Below are 12037 nucleotides of genomic sequence, written 5' to 3'. Positions count from 1 at the left end.
AAAGATTCAGAGCTGATAAGTTTCATAAATGCATGCTTTCTGGAACCTGACTGTGAGGAAACTGTTAAAATGAGAAGTTTCTGAGCTAGCAAAGACTGTAGAAAATTCAGAAAGAGGAAAAGGCATTGCTTGGGCACCAAGCCTTGGGCTGCCCTGAGGTGTCCTAGGGGAAGTGGGGAATGGAGCGTGCAATTTGCCTCTTTCCAGCTATCTGGGGATAATTAAATTGCGTCAGCGCTTGGAGGGACTGCAAGGGTCATCTCTTTTAAAACTCTCATTTTATAAATTAGGAAATTAATCCAAATTCTCTGGAGTTAGATTTGGTTCTTGGGAGGGTTTGTACCCAATGTCTCTAGACTTGCAGTCACTTGGGATAAAATCCAAACGAAATCCTCCCAGGCTGGACCAGGCACAGCTCCCTCCAGACTCTGAGGCACTGGCAGCTCCCGTGCAGCCTGCTTTTCTCACCTCCGTGTCTTTGCACATTCTACCTTCTGCTCTTTGGAATGCATTTCCACTTTCATACCCTCTTGGACAGTTTTCGCTATCCTTCAAAGTTTTTGCTATCCTTCAAAGCTCACCTCAAGTGTCACCTTTTCAGGAATTCTCTAGGCTGGGTCAAGTTGTCTTATGAAGCCTTCACACTGTGCAGTTATTTGCACATGTGCCATTTTGTCTACCAGACAGGGATCTCTTTGGGGATCGTGTTCTAGTCACCTCAGAGTTCTGGTTCATAGGAGAGCACCTGGCTTGGAGGAAACACTCACTGAATGAGGAAATCAAGAATCCCAACAGTTAACATAGGAGAACCTACTAAGCACAGGTATTGTATTAATGTATTGGTTCACTTAATATGAAGTAATATTAATATTAGAAGGTTGATACCTCCTAGGATTAGTGGGAATGTTAAGTGAGCTAATACATTAATAGCTAATACATTGTTTGACAGTTGAGGAAACTGAGGCATAGCAAAGGAACTTGCCAAAGGCCACCCGGCTAGACAGTACTGGAACCAGGATTCAAACTTTGGCGATTTGCATCCAGATTTTTCACTTTTAACAGTTATGGGTTCAGGATATGCTACCCCAAAATATGGCACCTTGGCATTTTGGAAAACACCAGAAGCAGGGAAGTCTTTCTGACCTTGTTCTGCCATTCTCCCCTGAAGCAGGCCGGAAAGAATTCTCTGACCTTCCTCTAAAGTGGGTCCAGAGGGACCGTCTTTATACCCAGAAGAAAGGAATGAAGACACAGAGGCACAGAGAATAATCTGGATAAATGGGTCTTACTAAGATCCCCGCCACCGTAGTTTATTCACATTCTTTTTTATTTTTATTTTTATTTTTTCGAGACAGAGTTTTTGTCCTTGTTGCCCAGGCTGGAGTGCAGTGGTGCGATCTCAGCTCACTACAACCTCCACCTCCCAGATTCAAGCAATTCTCCTGCCTCAGCCTACCGAGAAGCTGGGATTACAGGCATGTACCATCATACCTGGCTAATATTTTTGTATTTTCAGTAGAGACAGGGTTTTACCATGTTGGCCAGGCTGGTCTCAAACTCCTGACCTCAGGTGATCTGCCTGCCTCAGTCTTGCAGTGTGCTGGGATTACAGGCGCGCACCACCACACTGGCTAATTTTTATATTTTCAGTAGAGACAGGGTTTCATCTTCTTGACCAGGCTGGTCTCAGGCACCTGACCTTAGGTGATCTGCCCACCTCTGCCTCCCAAAGTGCTGGGATTATAGGTGTGAGCCACCCTGCCTGGCCAGGTTGTTCACGTTAGATCAGACCATTTTGCCCTTCAATCACACTTCTGGATGACTGTCCACAAAAATACAGTTCTCTGGCCAGGCGCGGTGGCTCACGCCTGTAATCCCAGAACTTTGGGAGGCCGAGGTAGGCGGATCACAAGGTCAGGAGATCGAGACCACAGTGAAACCCTGTCTCTACTAAAAATACAAAAAATTAGCCGGGCGCGGTGGTGGGTGCCTGTAGTCCCAGCTACTCGGGAGGCTGAGGCAGGAGAATGGCATGAACCCAAGAGGCGGAGCTTGCAGTGAGCTGATATCGCGCCACTGCACTCCAGCCCTGGGAGACAGAGCGAGACTCTGTCTCAAAAAAAAAAAAAAAAAATACAGTTCTCCTGATTTCTTTGGGTCTTCATTTCTTTCTTTTGTTTTGTTTTGTTTTGTTTTTTTTTTTTTTTTTTTTTTTTTTTGAGACGGAGTCTTGCTCTGTTGCCCAGGCTGGAGTGCAGTGGCTTGGTCTCGGCTCACTGCAAGCTCTGCCTCCCGGGTTCATACCATTCTCCTGCCTCAGCATCCTGAGTAGCTGGGACTACAGGGTCTTCATTTCTGAAGGCTTTGTGTCACGTAAAACTTACATAAATTTGTACGTTTTTCTCTTGTCAATCAGTCTTTTGTTATAGATGCCTCGGCTATGAATCTTGTGATGGGTGAGGAAAGGTATCTTTTTTGCCTCCTATAACAGGTATTCTAGATGCCTCTTGGATCAATGAGCAGGCCTAGAGTGCAGGTATAAACCACACTTTATAGCTGAGGAAATGAACACGATGATAAGATGCCTCTTCCCAGGTCACATGGGCAGTGAGTGATGGAGCCGGATTCAAAGCTGGAATGTCTGACTTCAAAGTTGATTCTCTTGCTGCTTCACTGTACTGTCTCCAAAATTAAGTATGAAATTATGTGGCACTGACCACAAATATTGTAGAGACCACTTCTCTTGTGAGACTTTCTAATTTTCTCTTATGATTTCTATTTAAAATACTTCAATTCTGGGATCACCCCTACTCTCTAGCACAGAAAACCCCAGGGCTTATCTCTTCTTTGTACCTCTGAGACGTGTAACGAGTGTCAGTGTGACAGGGGGTAGTTCTCTCCATCACAGGGAAACTTCCCTAGTACCAAGATTGTGAGCAGATGGTTTTTATCTTAGTTCTGTTTCTTCAATTTTGGTAATACCTGAATGGGTCCTTTAGCTTGAACTTTTCAATCAAAGGAATAAATGGAAAGGAATCAAACTCTCTTCACTCAAGAGACAAAGATGCTGATGCCTACTTGTATAGATGATACCTGTAGCAGTAAAGTACTTGCAATATGTCCTTGGGATGTGATCTTCTTCCTCAGTAGGAGGTTGGGAAATTCCTCTAAACTAGAAGCAGAAGGCTGGCCAGAGGCACCGTCAGTCTTGGCGTTGCCATTGGTGCCACCATCTCGTGAGGGCTCTGTGTGTTCACATCAGGCTCGTTACTGTGTGCAGCAGAATGGTACCTTTCATGGTGCCACCCTTACTTGTATGTGTACAGATTACTAAGACAAGATTGACATGCTGATGGCCTTGGCCACAAGGTCTTGGAGCTACACTGACCAGAGCATCTTTTTGCAAACCCTTAATTTATCCCAGTGGTCACATTCCTGCCATCTGCTCTAGCCTCTAGTTCTCAATGTTTCCTTGAGCCTTTAATTTCAGCCTATGAAAGGGGTCCCTGTCAGACTGACTGGCCAGGGGGCAGATTTCAATACATATGGCCCTATGGCTGCCTTTGATTCTCCTGCATCAGACTTCCCCTTTGTTGCATCACTGATGCAGAGGTGCAGCTCTGCATCAGGTGCAAATGCTGGAACCAGCCTTCAATGGCATGCCCCAGTTGCAAAGCCCGATGGGGCTTTTACGTCCTTAAATGTTCAGTGGTCTTGAGTGCATGGGCACCTACCCAGCCAGTCTTTTGTTTTTCTTGCTCTGAATTCTGAGAGCATGTATTTAGGCTCTACTCCACTTGGTATGTTCTGATTTGTCTCCCATTTCTCCAGGTAAGGGTCATGTTCCTCGTGGGCTATGAGACACCCCAGGCAGTGACTTTGTGTCATATTCTCTGAGTCCTCCGTGCCTAGCAGGGAATCTGGTACAGGATGAGTGCTCAGAATGTACTTGGTGAATGAATGAATAAATGGATGGTAAAACAAGGGAAGATAATGGCAGGTTCTTTTTTTCATTTTAAAGCTAAACTTGGTCTTTATTCAATAACTTTTAATTGGAAGCCTTTAAAAATTTGGAATGAAGCCCCAAGGTCATGGGTTTGCCTGTTTTGTTTTGCTTATTATTCTTTTTTTTTGGTGGGGGAGAATTATTTATTTTGGCTTTCTTGTATGCATTGGATGCCTTTCTGCTTGCTTTAATTCTGCTTCCATTTGGGATGTGAATCCTTTAGAAACAGCTAACTTCTGAGATACTGGAAGAACTCCACACCAAAAGCCTGGATGTCTGGGTTCGAATTTCACTCTGCTGACATCAAGGTGGCCTTTGAGACAATCACTTCTCCCCTCAGCATATTATTGATTTATCTATTCATAAATCTCTAAAATGTGGAGGTAAACTAGATGATCTCTAAGTCAACCTTCCTCTCTCCCAAATGTTCTCTAACTATACTGCTTATGGTAAAGTTTCATTTTTGATGCCAGATTAGGTAGAGAGGAAACAGATCTTCATTGTCAATGCCACAGTTATTCAAGCACAGAAGTGGTTAAAGGGTCTGAGGAGGAATTCACCTGGCCAAGCTAGAGGAATGGGAAGAAGAGCCATTCTCTGGGAGGGTCTTCTCCACCCTCCAGATTTTTCACTTTTAACGAGTGATGGGTTCAGGATATGCTACCCCCAAATATGACACCTTGGTATTTGAGAAAACAGCAAAAGCAGGAAAGTGTCTCTGTCTGACCTTCTGCCATTGTGACTTGAAGCAGGCTAGAAGAGAATTCTCTGACTTTCCTCTAAAGTAGGTCCAGACAGCAACATGTTCAAAGGTGTGGTGTCCTGAAGCAGCTCAGTGTTGCTGGAGTGTGAAGTGTGAGGAAGGGGAGGAGGCCACAAGGTGTGGCTGAAGCTCCAGGCCGGGAAGGTCATGGAGGTCCTTCACACAGCGGCTGGGAGGTTGGGCTTTGTTTCAGAGGCAATGTGGAGCCTCTGAAAGACACTGGGGGTGGGGGCGGGGGGGCCTGGGGCGAGGAGTAGCCTATTGTAGGGGATGAACTGTCATGGAAGACCCGGAAGCAGGGTGGCCAGCCTGGAGGGTGTTGCAGAGAGTGTAGGTAAGAGGTGAGAAAGGCTTGAATGGGGCAGTGATGGAAGGAGAGGAGAGGTTGACAAGGCTCCTAGAAATAAGTAGAAAGTGAAACTGCAGGAGTCAGCTCTGGTTTGGATGTAGGGATTGGAGGCAATTTGCAGGGGCCTCTTTTGGCTGCTCCACCTCACGCAAAGTACACAGGGGCACAGGAGCCACCATGACTTCAGTGTTGGGCGTGTGGAGGTGGATGGCGGGTCAGTGGCCTATCCTGCTGGAGCTGTCTTGCAGGCAGCTGGCCATCCAAGTTGGAATTAGGGCAGATCACAGCTGGGAATGGAGGCCTTGCGGCCTCCTCCCCTTCCTCACACTTCACACTCCAGCAACACTGAGCTGCTTCAGGACACCACACCTTTGAACATGTTGCTGTCTGGACCTACTTTAGAGGAGAGTTAGAGAATTCTCTTCTAGCCTGCTTCAAGTCACAATGGCAGAAGAAGGTCAGACAGAGTCACCCATCTAAATAGTTAATGGAATAACCAAGAGTGAGCTTTTAGGGCAAGAGACATTTGTCCAGAACAGGGCTGAGGAGACACTTCTGTTTGAGGGATAGACAGAGGGACTGCTCACTGAGAATGAAGCAATCCCAGGGAGTTTGACTTCAAGAACTCTAAGAAAAGAGCTTCAAGATAAAGTGGTCAACAGAGCCAGACACGGTGGAGGGGTGCCATGAGATGAAGACTGAAACCAGCCCACTGGGTCTGATGAGTGAGTGTAAGTTCATTGGAACACTAAGAACATCGTCAACCTGGGATCTGTGGAACCCAAGTTAGATTGTAGACTACTCTTTTTTGCCTGCTGAAAAATGAGAGAGAGAGATACATTAGACAATACAGATGTGGTCAAGGAAAGAATCTTTCAGGATGGAGGAGATCTGAGCCCACTGCATCCTGGAGGAGCAGGGCTGGAAGAGAGGAAGCAGTTAAAGGCACGGTGTGTGCGCGTGTGTCTCCGTGTGGATGTGTCTGTCTCTCTCTCCTGTGTCGGTATGTGTATATGCCTGTGTGTCTCTCTCCATGTCTCCGTGTGTGTGTCTGTGTCTGTGAGTGTGTTTGTGTGTCTCTGTGTGTGTATGTGTCTGTGTTTTGTGTGTCTAAGAGTGTGTCTGTCTCTGTGTTTGTGTCTGTGTGTCTGAATCTGTGTCTGTGTGTATGTCTGTGACTATGTATGTGTTTTTGAGTGTATGTGTGTGTCTGTGTGTGTGTGTCTATGTGTCTGTGAGTGTATGTCTGTGTGTGTGTCTGAGTGCGTGTGTCTATGTGTCTCTCTGTGAGTGTGTCTGTGTGTCTCTGTGTCTGTGAATGTATATCTATGTGTTTGTGTGTCTGGCTCTCTGTGTGTGTCTATATATGTTTCTGCCTCTGTGTGTATGTGTCTGTGTGTGTCTGTGTGTATGTCTGTGTGTGTCTGTGTCTGTGTGTATGTCTATGACTGTGTGCCTCTGTGCCTGTGTGTGTCTTTGTATGTCTTTGTGTGTGTCTGTGTGTATGTGTGCATATGTGTGTATATCTGTGTCTGTGGGTGTCCCTGTCTGTGTGTGTCTGAGTCTATGTGTGTGCCTGTGTGTATCTATGTGTGTGTGTCTGTGTGTGTATCTGTGTGTGTTTCTGTGTCTGTATGTGTTCCTGTCTGTGTGTGTCTGTGTGTTTGTGTCTGTATGTGTGTCTTTGTGTGTGTCTGTATGTATCTGTGTCTCTGTGTGTGTCTGTGTGTGTGTGTCTGTCTGTGTATGTCTATGAGAGTGTGTATCTGTGTCTGTGTGTGTGTCTCTGTGTGTGTCTGTGTGTGTGTATGTCTATGTGTGTTCCTGTCTGTGTGTGCCTATATGTTTGTGTCTGTGTGTGTGTATCTGTGTGTGTATGTGTGTCTGTGTGTCTATGAGTGTGTGTGTGTCTGTTTGTCTCTATGTGTCTTATGTGAGTGTCTGTGTGTCTATGTGTGTCTGTGTCTATGTGTGTCCCTGTCTGTGTCTATCTGTGTGTGTGTGTGTGTGTGTGTGTGTGAGATGGTGAATATTCCAGGGGCGGCAGGAAGAGAGGAAGACCAGGGCACAGGTAGAAGAATTAGGCAGCACACAGGGACCCTCAGGGGAGAGTTGAAGAAGGGCCTCGTCTGTTAACCCATTCTTCCTGATGTCATAGGAGGCGAGGACGTCTGTGAGCGTGGGGTGAGAGTTGAGCTGAGGGCTTGGGGTACAGGCTTAGACTCATCTTTGAGGAATGGGAGAGAGCTGTCCAGAGACAGGTGGAGAAGCTGCTCAGGGATCCCCGAAGTTGGCAACCACAGGTCGGTATTGCAGCAGTTTGCACAGTTGTGAAATTAAATGTTCCCCTGTAGCTTTTGGCCTGCAGCTGTGGGAGTAAAGAGGGTCGGCAGTGACGCTGGCACAGGACAAGGCTTTGCTGGGCCCATTCAGGGGACGTGGGAAAATGCTGGCATTCATCGTTCGGAGGCTTCTCTGCAGTGCTAGTGACAGCTGGAGACATTTGCTCAGGACCCACTGGTTGCCAGGCCCTGTGCTTGGTGTCCTGGTGGTGAGATGGACAGGACTGAAATTGGACTCTGGGGCAATGTGGCCCAGGGAAACTGTGGAGACAGCACCAGCATTAAAGTCACTGGACCCGGGTTCTAATGCTGCCACAAGCATACTCAGCGGACTCTCCTCTGTCCCAGGGTCCTCCTCTGTGATTGATGTTAATAATATTTGCTTCATAGTAATAGTCATTATTGTCAGGCAGGAATCGATGGAGCTCTCTTTGACCCTGTTGGAAGCAAGAGTGAGGGGTGAGTTCGAAACTCAACGCTATCCTTGCTGGACTCCTTGATGGGTCTGCGTGTGCTGTTTCTCATCATCCTGGTCATCATCAGACCTGCCTGCGGTGGGCTCAGGTCCCAAGTCCTTTCTGAGCCATGTGGCCCTGGTGTATGCTATGATGTGCTGTGCAGATGGGCTTGTGGCGCTGGTCGAGGCCCAGCTGAGCCATAGAGATGCTACCGGCCTGGATGATGGGTTATCAGAGCCCTGTGCAGACCACACAGACGGCTGCCCAGAACCCCACTGCTGCTGGCTCTACCACCCAAGCAGTCGCTAGGCTCCCCTCCAGCTGCTCTGACATTCCCTTCCCAAGGCCTAAGAAATGCTCTGGCCAAGCTAGATGTTCACATAGTTCAGTGGACTCCTGGTGCACTAAACAAAAACACACAGTGTTAGGGCTACGGAGGCCATCGTCGGATGTTTGAGGCAAGACTGCTGTCAGTCAAGGAGGAGAGGAAGGGGCAGTGCGGGAGGAGGCAGGACACCCTGAAGGATCCAAAGGTCAAAGGAAACAAATATTGCAAAGCAGCTACTTTAAGCCAGGAATTCTGTAATGGTTATTTCTTTGGTTCTCTCTGAAACCCTGTTAGGCAGGCTTTCTCATTTCCAGTTCACAGATAAAGAAACTGAGGCCCAGGGAGACTGTGCCGAGTCTGACTCCAAAGCCTGTGCCCTTTCCACTACACAACCCTTGTCAGAACCAGCCCTTAAACAAGGTTCACATCCAAGTAATTTATTATACATGGAAAGAGCTTCTGAGGCCTGTTGAGGCTGATTTGCATAATTCATTTTTAGAACATTAATTAGCCGGGATGTGTAATAGTTCTTGTGCCAATTTGTGTTTCAATTTCAAATGCAAATACAAATTAGCAAATGTTATTCCTGTGGCACCTTAAGGATGAAACATTTGCTGCTCGTCGTATTAATCTTTACATTTTTGAAACTATCACTGATAGAAGCAATAATATCCTCTAATTTGCAGGATTGAGAAAAAAATGTAGTCTGATGGGGGCTGGGGTGGGTGAGAGGTTAATTCTCTTTCAGCAAAAGAAAACAGCATCCATCCGTCGATTAAATAGTGCTGAGTACCTACTATGTGTCAGATGTTGTGGTAGGAGGCAGAGATAGGGCCAGGGAGCACCGACACTTAGAGTTCTATAAATACACAAGCATACTATGTTGTGATGTGTATTAGAATAGGCCTGCACTTTAAGTGGTGAAACAGAAAGATTGGAAGGCCTAGAAATGCTTCCCAAAGATGGGGACACGGGGCCAGCCAAGTCTTGGAGGGGAAGCTGGAGGAATCCTGGTCAGTGTCCTTGGTGGTGAGGGGAGCAATGGTGGCAGTGGGGATATGATGAGAGAAGACAGAAACAAGAAGAGACATGAGAGCTGGTGTATTTGGGGAACTCCAAGCCGTTCTGCACCACTGGAACTCAGGATTATTTGCAGGTGTGACAGCAGGGGCAGGATGACGGACAGATTGCGTGCTGGCTGTTCTTTGGAATTCACTCTGCAAACCTGGGGGAGCCATTCACAGAAGCAGCTGGTTAGACTGACATTTTAGAAAGCTTACCCTGGAGGCTGTGTGGAGAAATTTTGCAAGGAGGGGATTTAGTTAAGGAGTAGACAAAGCGTTGGGATAACCCGCCAGTGGAAGAGGAAGTAGAGATGGGGGTTGGGGGACACTGTCAAGGGATATTTTAGTAATATCACTATAGGGAGGCAATATGGGGCGGTGCTTAGAACTCATCCCACCCTCTTGCCAACTTAGCTCTAACCTTGGGCGAGTGTCTGATCTTGAGCGAGTCTCTGCTTTAGCCTGCTCCTCTGTAAAACAGGCATGATAATAAAAATGAGCCCCATCTCACAGAGTTGTTTTTCACAAAGGAAACACTCATGAATTGATAGAGGTGATAGGGATGATGATGGTGGGATGGTTTCTAACTGGATGTGGAGACTGAAGGAGAACAAGGTCCGGACAAACGTCCAGATTCCTGATTGGGAATGCTGAAATGGATGTGGTTACTCTTCATTCAATAGAGAACCTGTGGAGGCAGAGGTTTGAAAAGGAATGAATCAGTATAGACAGGGTAGGGGCAAGGATTTGGTAGACAATCTATTCAGGTTCTAGAAGCGGTCTTCTAAAGGCAGCCCTCTCATAATCATCAGCCCCTGTGTCCTTCTCAGCAAGTCCAAGGTTATACTCTTTAGCATCTCTAAATAAATACAATACAATACAATACAATACAATACAATACAATACAATACAATATAATACAATGCATTATTGTTGACTGTAGTCACCCTGTTGTGCTAGCAAATACTAGATCTTATTCATTCTAACTATATTTTTGTACCTATTAACCCTTCTCACCCACCCTCCCCTGCTCCCACTTTGGCACATTCGGTTGGCTGAAACAATTCACAGAGGCAATCCACATTGAATGTGGAAGGTCTACAGTGGGGGGTGACTACAGTAGGATGTGGTTCATGAAGGGCCATTTTTCGAGCCCCCCCATGACAGATGCGTACACACGTTGTCTGTCTTCGCAATAATAAAGTAATCAATATGATGGGCCATGCAGCTATTAGGTGGCAGCCACTCCAGCAGGCCCTTTGCATACAGTTTCATCTTTGCAACACCCCTTCAAGGCTGTTGCTACTCTCATTTCATATGTAAGGAAATTGGAAATTGAGGTTCTATAACTAGACTTTGGTCACAAAGTTAGTAAATAGTCTAAACTGGATCTGAATATGGATTACTTTAACTGTAAAGCTCATGCTTCCTTCTCTTCCTCCATGACAGATGCTGTAACAGATCTTTAGAATCCCAGGGATGGCATCTAACCTAGTCTCATGGTGACAAGGTACACTTCATGGCGGTTGTGATACTTGATTGCCAACCTTCCTCCCAGTCCTAATATTTCATGTAGGTCAGTTACAGTCTAGTGTAAATGGGGTTTCATTGGGTGTTAACTTTACATAGGATGAGGCCAAATCACTTTGGTACTCTGGGACTCTGGCTAGAACTGCAGGCTTTTGTTACTGTCTAGCATCCAAGTAACTTTTTTTTTTTTTTTCTTTTTTTGAGACAAGAGTCTCACTCTGTCATCCAGGCTAGAGTGCAGTGGTATGATCTAGGCTCACTGCAACCTCTGACTCCTGGGTTCAAGCGGTTCTCCTGGCTCAGCCTTCCAAGCAGCTGGGATTACAGGCATACACTACCATACCTGGCTAATTTGTATTTTTAGTAGACACAGAATTTCACCATGCTGGCCAGGCTGGTCTCAAACTCCTGACTTCAAGTAATCTGCCTGCCTGGGCCTCCCAAAGCGCTGGGATTACAGGGGCAAGCCACTGCGCCAGTCCCAAGATAACTTTGTTATACTTAAGTAAATTATATATATATATATATATATATATATATATATATATATATATACCCAGACATCATTACACAACACATGGTGGAAAATGTTCTGTACCAACCTCTATGCTTCTAAGATGGAGACATGAAGCACCAGCAATCATTTGGTAAAGGAGAGTGTTGATAAATTAGTGATATCAAGTTTAGCAGTGACTAAATTACCTCATATTGCCATGGAAAATATACCAAGTATGAGCAAATCTACAAAGAAGTGAAGTTGCAGCGTCCCATTGAGGCTGGCATACCAGAAATTTAGTTGAAAGAATATTTGTTTTTAGCAGATGACAGCTACTCAATTACTGGAACATCGTGCTGGGCAAGGCCAACTTTCCCTGTGAAAGTTAAAGCTGAATTTTGTGTTTTTCCACAGAGAGTGATTGCCCACCTTCTACAGGTATGTATCAGAATTTATAACCTTTGAATAAGTGTTTAGAAACCCAAGCTAGAACATATGTTAGGAAAATAGAGCAGTTTAGTAGTGACAGTTGACAAGCTACTGTCATACTACTGTGGGATTTTTGGTAATGATTAAACTGAGAAATGAGCAACAGAGAATCTCCCTTGGGTGAGCCTGATGAAGGTGCCCTCAAGGCTGGGCAACATAGTGAGACCCCATCTCTACAAAAAAAATAAAAAAATTAGTCAGGTGTGATGGTG

This window comes from Pongo abelii, chromosome 12 (assembly GCF_028885655.2).
Source record: "Pongo abelii isolate AG06213 chromosome 12, NHGRI_mPonAbe1-v2.0_pri, whole genome shotgun sequence".
NCBI classification, from domain to species: Eukaryota; Metazoa; Chordata; class Mammalia; order Primates; family Hominidae; genus Pongo; species Pongo abelii.
Note: the sequence above shows the minus strand (reverse complement) of the source record.